The sequence below is a fragment of the Mustela putorius genome, unplaced genomic scaffold (assembly GCF_011764305.1).
Source record: "Mustela putorius furo isolate JIRA1106 unplaced genomic scaffold, ASM1176430v1.1 tig00000585_pilon_pilon_pilon, whole genome shotgun sequence".
Classification (NCBI taxonomy): Eukaryota; Metazoa; Chordata; class Mammalia; order Carnivora; family Mustelidae; genus Mustela; species Mustela putorius.
Window position 1 is genome coordinate 8,201,982 of NW_025421424.1, and position 9,023 is coordinate 8,211,004.

A 9,023-nucleotide genomic window follows, 5' to 3' on the forward strand; every position below is an offset into this window, starting at 1 on the left:
CTTAGCGATCTAGAAGTCTCCGTTTGTCTTCTGCCCAGAGGCCAAGAAAAGTATGTTTTCTGAGCCTTGTGACCCATCCATCCTCTCAATTTGCTTCTATGTATATTTTAGCTCAGTTACCAACAGCAATAAAGAGGGAAACAGCAGAGCCCATGCTTCTGTAGAGCAGTCCCATAAGATCTCTAAGAAAAGCAGATCTGTTTAGGTAAACCAGAAGTGAGAATCCTCCCGGGCACCTGAGCTACTGAGTTTAATTGGGATGCAGCTGCGTTTCCTCCTTCCGCACTCATTCCTCGTTCAGCCTGCAGACAATAGGGAGCTACCAGTTAATTGACTGTTTCTATGATTGTCATTCACTTTGGCACTCTTCCCTTTTCTGTGTTGCTACAAAACGCTCCTTTTAAAAGTGTTTGCTTTCTTCTGAACCCTGACGAAAATGTGCCATGCTAAAATCTTCAGGATCTGTTAAAGAGGGGCCGATCTACCAGGGAAGATGGCGTGTGTTATAGGATTGGGGGCGTTGGTGTGAACAAAGAGCTGAGTAGAGCCGGGACTAGCATCCAGGTTATACATTACATAAAGGAGCTGGACAAGTTTCCAGTCTCAGAACCAGTCAGGCAGGTTGGGGGAGTTTCTTTTTATTTCTCCCCACGCAATTGAACAGAGGCAACTTGCGACTTCATTCGGTGAATGGTTCACTTGGAATCGTTGCGAAAGGGTTGCGAGTTGGGGCTTCGGTTTCATGGCTCCATCATCCTGGGAGGTGCTGGACCCCCCAGGACAGGTGCAAGGCAACGGAATTAAGCAAGATGCGGGACCCATCAGCTCTCAGTCCAGCTCTAGTTCTGGGTTGCTAATGGTTTTTCAATTTGGCTCACTTCTGAAATAAAAAGGAATGGGGAACCATTGCCAGAATCAATATAGCATGTTTGTGTATGTGTGTGCCCGCCGCGGGTTACATCATGGTATTGGATTTTGGTGGTCACCCTATCTCCTCTCCTCATTCTTAGTGTCAAACTGCTACCCGACCCAGAGCCTCCCTCCCTTGTCTCTTCAGTGGGAAGTTCCAGAATAATTCTGAGTGTACCTCTTTGGAGTGCTTTGTGATTTTTATTTAAAAACAAAACAAAACAAAAAAACAAACAAACAGGAGTTTTGCCATTCAGGAACCCTAATTGGTTCCCAGGAGATGAGATGATTCTTTTGGCTCCCATAACCTCCAGAATTCTACAGTCCATTCTCTGTTTACCAAATGAATACACCAGTCCAGGAGCCAAGTGGAAATCTGTTCCAGGCCCTCTCTACTTTAAAGAAGAAAAGAATGCTATATGTTGTAAATTGAAAAGGAAGGGAGGTTGAATTTCAAGAAGAGTCTCTTTGAACTTCAGAATTCACCCCAGTAAAAGTGAGGTCCAATGAATGAGTGTAAATATCTTGCAGATTTGATGGACTTTGGTAAATATCTTGCAAATATGTGTGTATTTGAAGGTACCTTGCCACTCAGTTGACTTTTTCCTTCCCTCCACTACTCAGAATGGGGAAAAGGAGTGTTTAAAACTTCCAGTGCCGAGGTGCCTGGGTGGCTGAGTGGGTTAAAGCCTCTGCCTTTCGCTCAGGTCATGATCTTAGGGTCCTGGGATGGAGCCCTGCATTGGGCTCATTGCTGAGCGGGGAGTCTGCTTCCTTTCCTCTCTCTACCTGCTTGTGATCTCTGTCAAATAAATAAATAAAATCTTAAAAAAAAAAAAAAAAAAGAAAGAAAGAAAGAAAAAAGAAAAACTTCCAGTGCCTAGAGGGCTCTCCAGACCAATTAAGTCTCTATCTCTGGGGAAGGTTTTGTTTTTGTGGGTTTTTAGATTTTGTTTGGTTCGGTTTCAGGGTTTTTTTGTTTCATTTTGTTTTTTTTTAATTTAACTCCTTGGTGACCTTACCTGCTGTAAGGCGAAGAACCAAGGCTCCAGCGGAAAGACCAGTGAGCTGGAAATAAAATGGGCGACTTTTCAAATTCTGCCTTTCCCACTGAGTTTGTCAACCTATAAAATTACAGATGACTTGATTCTAAGATTATGTGAGCTCTAAAATTCTCCAGTTCTCTTTCAACTGGTGTCTGTCCTGGAAACTAAGAACATACCAGAGCCAGCTGTTTCCCCATAACACCTGGAATGTTTCTAAAGCTGTCCTCAGTGTAAAAAGATCCGTCTAATCGGGTCACTGTGTTGGTGAGTCCAGATCACCTTACCAGACCGGAATAAACAAGCAGTGTAGTTTTACAAAGGAAAAATACAAGCGACATGGTGTTTCTGATACTTACGGGCCTACCTACTAGTTTCAAATGAGCAGTGGAATTTTTCTTAATGCATATTTAAGTCCTGTGGCTGCTCTAGTTTCCAATTCCTCCGATATTCAGTTAATTGGAAATACACCCTTCTCAGGAATACCTTAAAATAAAAATGGATGCCCCTTCCCCACCCCTCCACTGGGGAAATTTAAATACTTACGAAGCTAAGGAAACTATGTAATCCAAAATGTGCATTTTTGTCTGGCCTGGACTTTAATTAGATATTACTGTAGTAGCCTAAACGGATAGAGAGAAGCTTTAACTCTTGAACTAAGACACAATTAGTCAGGCATAAAAGAACTCTAAAGGGATACTAATTGCTTTTAAAAAGATAAATTGAATTGAACCAGAGAAGCAGAAAATTACCTTCGTTGGGAATCATCTTGGTTGTTTAAGGAAAGGGAGGGCTGGTGGAAATTGGAACAATTAAGTGAGCGGGGCTGAGAGAAGGCCCTCACTCGGTTCTCCCTTTTCGGCCAAACAAGGCTCAAAGGCAGAGGCTCTCCCCAAGGCAGAGGCTCTGGAAGCTTCCGCACCGCCCACCCCACCTCAGGCCAGGCCTTCTTTCAGTCTCTGGTAACCTGTGTGTGTACTTTAAACTCGTGCCAGCGAACCTTTTCACAGCAAGGATTCCCCACGTTCTTTGTAAATGTTATCTCAAAGGGTGTGTCCCAAAACTGTCTCAATGAAAGTCATTGAAATTCAGTTTCATTTTTCAAAACGAGCCTTCAGGGCAAAGGTGAAGCGGTTTCTCCTCCCTGTGAACTCCGTAGCCCTTTGGGGTGCCTGACCCCGAGGATGAGTTCCCTGCATGTGGAAACTGTTGCACTGACAGCTCTGGGAGTCAAGCAAACTCAAAACACCACGCAGCATGTCACGGAGACACAAACCCTGGGAACCCCTGACCTCAAGGCCAATCCAGAGATGCTCTGTCGTGGAGGAGGCATTCAGAAAAATGGCCCTGTCTGCCCCCAGAAAACCTTACAGGGGGCCAAGGACATATTTTGGTTATTCAGCACCACTGGCAACGGTCCTCGGTTCTCCCCTCACATAATTAAGCACTAAATTTGGAAATATTTATGTAATAAAATCCATCGATGACCCCTGAATACTGGGGTCTTCGTGTTCCCCCAGATCTCAAAGGCATTTGTGATCCGCCAGCCCTGCCCTACCCATCTCCTCTCTGGGCGGCTTGTCCGCCTCGCTGCCTGCCTTTTCCCCAGATCCCTTTGCCGGCCCCTGGCTGGACCGCGCGGCTCATGCTTGTGAGCCTTGGCTTGACCTCACCTTTCCTCTCCGTAACCACATCCAAGGCCATGGCTTTCTTTACATCATACCTTGTCTGCTGGTGTCCCCCTCACCTGGATGCTCAGCTCAGACTTGCACCTGGGCTCAGAAGCACCCACAACCCCTGCTCCGAATCTTCACCGGGGAGCCCAACCGGCATCTGAATCCTTGAGCCCTGCCCATTAAGTGAAGCGGGAACACGGAGGGATTCCCAGCAAAACCTTCGCGGTTCCCCACCATTCTCCCCCGCCAACCCCATATCTAAATCCGCCTACGAGTTCTGCTGGTTTTATCTCCAAAATATATTCCTAATCCTCCCACCGATCTGCATTTCCACTTTTGCCACCATCTCTCACCCGGATTACTGAGATCGCTACAACCTGCCGGCTGATTTTCCCGCTTTCCCTCTTGCTCCCAGACACGGCACTCTCCACTCCGCAGCCAGAGGGAACTTTTGTAAGTAAACCAGATCACGTTAATCACCTGGTTAAAACCCTGCGGTGTTATCGCAGGAATGCAAGCATATCTGGTTGCGTAAAACACCATATTAACAGCTTAAGGGAGGGCAACTGTGCGATCCACTCCCCTGACATGGAGAAAGCACTCAATAAAATAAGTCACAATTTTTTCATAACAGAAAGTCTTGGCAGACCGGAAATAGAAGAGAACTTCCTTAGTCTGATAAAAATCATCTAAAGAAATACTGGAGCAAACATAATCATGTTTAATGGTCAAACTCTAAGACCATTTCCAGTGGAGTCAGAAAGAAAATTATGTCTGTCAATTGCCTCAAGAACATATTGTCTCGGACGTCCCAGACCAGGTGAAAACCCAATCCGACAAATATTTGTCAGGTGCCTACTAGATGCCGTTCTAGGCTCTTCAGCTGCACCAGTGACTAAAACAGACAAAAACAGCATGTGGTGGGTGGCGCGCCTGGGTGGCTCAGTGGGCTAAGCCCCTGCCTTCCGCTCAGGTCATGATCCCAGGGTCCTGGGATCGAGACCCGCATGGGGCTCTTCACTTGGCAGGGAGCCTGCTTCCTCCTGCCTCTCTGCCCACTTGTGATCTCTCTGTCAAATAAATAAATAAAATTAAAAAAAAAAAAAAACAGCATTGGGCATACACCATAATGAAAGTAGGCAGAAGCACACAACAGATATATTGTTATGGGCTGAACCATGTAATCCCAAACCCTGGGACTCTAAGAGGGGACTGTGTATTTGGCAATAAGGTCTTTAGGGAATTGATCATGTTAAAATGAGGGGTAGGGTAGGCTGTCATCCAACCTGACCAGTGTCCCTATCAGAAGAGGAAATTTGGACACACAAGACACCAGGGAAGGGTGGGCACAGAGGAACAATCAGGTCATGACACAGAGAGGGACACCATTTGCAAGCCAAGGACGGAGGCCTCAGGAGAAACTAAACCAGCTGACACCTTGATCTTGAAACTCTAGCCTCCAGAACTGTGAGAGAATAAACATCTGCTGTTCCAGCCACGAGTCTGTGGCATTATGTTATGACTGCCCACGCAGACCAATACAGATACTAGTTTCTATAAATAACTATACAGTACATTAGAAAAGGACAAAACAGCATTTTTAAAAGGCATCTAGGAGGGGCACCTGGGTGGCTCAGTTGTTAAGCATCTGCCTTTGGCTCAGGTCATGATCTCAGGGTCCTGGGATAGAGACCCTCATCAGGCTCCCTGCTCAGGGGGAAGCCTGCTTCTCCCTCTCCCACTCCTCTTGCTTGTGTTCCTGCTCTTGCTCTTTCTTTCTCTGTCAATAAATAAATAAAATCTTAAAAAAAAAAAAAAGCATATAGGAGGACTCACTGACCCGGTCCCCCCCACACTACACAAGAGAGTGGAGAAAGGAATACCCTTCCCAGGACACAGGAGCAGGTGCAGGGGCTAAGGGGTGGGACCCTAAGCTCAGGGGTGACAAGTTGTTTTTGAGGTACCGGTTTGTGTTCAGCGGCAGGAAAAGAGGAAGGAGATGAAAGTGTGTGTCACATCTATGATTCTAGAGTGTTCAGATTTGATTCTTGAGGGTGGCCTCTTTTCTGCTTAGACACAAGGGCAGGACCCAAGATCAAGTTGAAATCACGTTCTCGGGCAGTTCCTGGGCATCCTGGACACTCGGGCACTGCTCACACAGCTGGACTCCCTGCTCAGAAACTCTGGAAACTGCCCCTCTCACTCGGCCCCCCGGCCAGGCCAGTTGCACACCCTGCTCAGGGAATGCCAGCCTTGGTCGGAAAGGGATTTAGAGACAGCTCAGCAACATTGCCCTCTCTCTTTTTCATAAAGGCTCAAAATTTACAGTAGATTTAGGTTTACAGAAAAGTAGCGAAGAAGGTACAGAGTTCCTATTTTGCCCCACACCCAGCTTCCCTATTATTAACATCTACGGTAGTGCCTTTGTCATATGAATGAACCAGTGCTGGTATATTGTTATTAACAAATGTTCACCATTTATTCCTTATGTCCTTTGTGTCCTTTTTCTGTTCCAGGATCTCATCAGGGGATATCCCATTACATTTAGTCATCCTGTCTCCTAGGCGTCCACCTGATGGACAGTTTCTCAGATTTACCTTGTTTTAGATGATGACCTGAAAGAGTTTCAGGAGTGCTGGTCAGGTCTTTCGTAGAAAGTACCTCATTTGGGATGGCCTCATGTCCTTCCCCATCCCCCTACTTTCCTGAAGCAGGAAAGACTATTGCTTCCTCCCAAACAAAAGCAGGGAACAGGTGCTGGCTTGAAGCCCTAGGCCTGGAAGAAGAGCCTCAGGCATCTCCGTGGAGCTCAGCAGGGCTCTGAAAAACCCGGTCTGGAACAATCCCTCACTTGTAGACCAGGAAGCCACCCTCAGTCTCCATCCCTTCCTGAACGGGATCTGCCCCCAATACCCACTCACTGTATCATCTCTTTCCCATGTGCATTTCCTGTCCCATGGGAATTAACAGACAGTCTCTCTGATGGTTCAGAACCCACCCCTGTACCCCCATTTCTCACACACACACACACACACACACACACACACGAATTTCTCATTGCCGAGCAAATGTATTTACATTCAGATCCTTTAGCTAACCCAGAAGGCTCAGTGGGTCAAGAATCACTTCGAAAAGTTAGCCAGAGGGGCCCCTGGCTGGCTCAGTTGGTTAAACATCTGCCTTGGGCTCAGGTCATGATCCTGGAGTCCTGGGGTTGCGTCCCTCATCAGGCTCCCTACTTAGCCTCTCCCCTCTGCCTCTCCCCCAGCTTGTGTTCTCTCGCTCACTCTCTCTCTCAAATAAATAAAATCTTTAAAAAAAAAAAAAAGTTAGCCAGAAGAACGTACCTTTAAAATTTGATTCCACCATTTATTTCAAGGGCCCATGAACCCTCTGAGAATTGGAACATGGGCCCCAGCAAGGAATCCCTGAGACAAGGCAGCTTGTGGAATATACACACACCAGGAACTGCGTATTGTGTCCCCCCCCCCGGCCCCAAATTCATCTGTAGAAACCCTAACCCTGCCTGTGATGGTATCATGAGGTGAGGCCTTGGGGAGGGGACTAGGTCGTAAGGGTGAAACCCTCAGCAATGGGATTAGTGTCCTGCACTAAGATGAGAGACCCCAGAGAGCTCCGGAACCTTCTTTCTACCATGTGAAGATACAACAAGTTGACAGTCTCCAACCCGGAAGAAAGTCCAGGGACCTCACTGGAACCCAGCCATGATGGGGCCCTGATCTTGGGCTCCCAGCCTCCAAAACTGAGAGAAAGAAATTTCTGCTGTTTATAAACCCCCCACCCCCAGTCTGTGGTACTTCGTTATAGCAGCCCTAGTGGACCAAGATAACGCTCTTCACAAAATTAGGAGGGACAGGTCTCCCAAGTACCTTTACAGGAGTAAACCCCCAACACTTGGGTTTGCCAAGCCCCTCTGGTGTCCAGAGGACCTGGGCTAATACGGGCTTGGCCCCTTCATAGTGTTGTCCCCTTGTCTGTGCTCCCTTTCACACTTTGCAAAATGGGATAACAGCCAACTCAGAGGCTGTGGTGAGGACTGAGTGAGGATACAGACAGGCACAGTCAGTATCTGGTCAAGCTCAATAAAAGTTGGTATTATTATTGTTGTTGTTGTTGTTGTTCTCAGAGATGAACAGTACAGCCCACCCCTTGTTTCCTGTGCCCAACTCTCACCAGCACACCATGGCCAGAACAACACTCAGATCTAACACTTTTCTAGAATCTGTACTACTTGTGGCAAGACCAAAGGGGAACATTTCTAAGCTGGCTGAGAAAGGCCCAGGAAGCAGCTCAAAACTCAAAATAACCCTTGAAGCCGGGGAAGACTTTGGGCTTCACCCGGATCATCTCAGCTGGAAGACGAGCTCTCAGGGACAGTCTCAGCACACCCTTCCGATAAGTGACCTTCTCCAGACTGCAGGTTGCAGTTCCATGGGTTGTGACCAACCCTCCCCTGGCACCCCCCAAAGAAAGGAAAAAAGGAAAGAAATAGACCACAGTATAAAATGTATAGAAAGGGCATCATTTGTGGAAAATATCCTTTTTTTCCCCCAGGAAATTGATTTTGTTTGCATGCACGTGGTGGTGTAGGTGTTGGTGCATGTCTGCTGGGTTGTGCTGGATCGTGCTGGGTCGTGCTGGAAGATGTCAGTAGTCAAAAATCCTTGTGAGCCACTCCTCTCAAATATGCGGAGGAATGAGGTCTGGGCTGTTCCCAGCCCCCCTGAGGAACGAAAGAGAAGGGAGAGCTTTTAGGACCAAGAATCAGGACTAGGGGACATTGTGGAAGGTTCTGGAAGCTTCTCCCTCCTCCACAGGCCCCACCCACACCTCAGGTTATTGTATTATCCTTTCCTGGCTCCTCTTAAGGATTAGCAGCTAAAAATAATAACAATAATAACAACCAGCCCTGGAAACAATAAGGACTTCTGTCCCCTGTCTGCAGGGGCTGGGAGGGGCAGGAGAACGAGGTCCTAGAGAGGGAAAGCGCAGTGGGGCTGAAGCCCCAGGGAATGGAGTGGGAGACGGCAGCATGCCCCAGCGCTAGAAAGGACAGCAGGCCAGCGGGGGCCTGAGAGGGGGGCTTCAGCCCTTCTCCTGTCCTCAGGGGAGAACCTGAACTCAGGTACCCTCAGTCTCTCGCCAGTTCTGGGCCCTCCCTCCAAGCACACATCCCAAGTTATATGCATTTCCCAGACCTGCCTGCTGCCCTCTCTTTCTTCCCGTCTCACATGTCTTACCCTCACCTTCTCCTTGGAACACTCTTGGGCCTCCCCTGAGAAGATGCCTCATTCCTGCAAATACCAGGCCCTGTGGTCTTTCTGTGGCCTGGCTCCCCAGGTGTGCATTTCAGTGTGGCTCCCTGTTATCCCTC

At 47.7% G+C, this 9,023-nt stretch overlaps 1 long non-coding RNA gene across 1 annotated transcript; it reads right to left on the reverse strand.

Moving 5' to 3' along the window:
* Positions 1-228: 228 nt before the first annotated feature.
* On the reverse strand, positions 229-4,066 carry LOC101671990. The gene is made up of 3 exons (XR_200715.3): positions 3,982-4,066; positions 1,932-1,977; positions 229-880 (listed from the first exon to the last, which is right to left on the reverse strand). It is a non-coding gene; the product is annotated as an uncharacterized LOC101671990 (long non-coding RNA).
* Between the last annotated feature and the right edge of the window lie 4,957 nt (positions 4,067-9,023).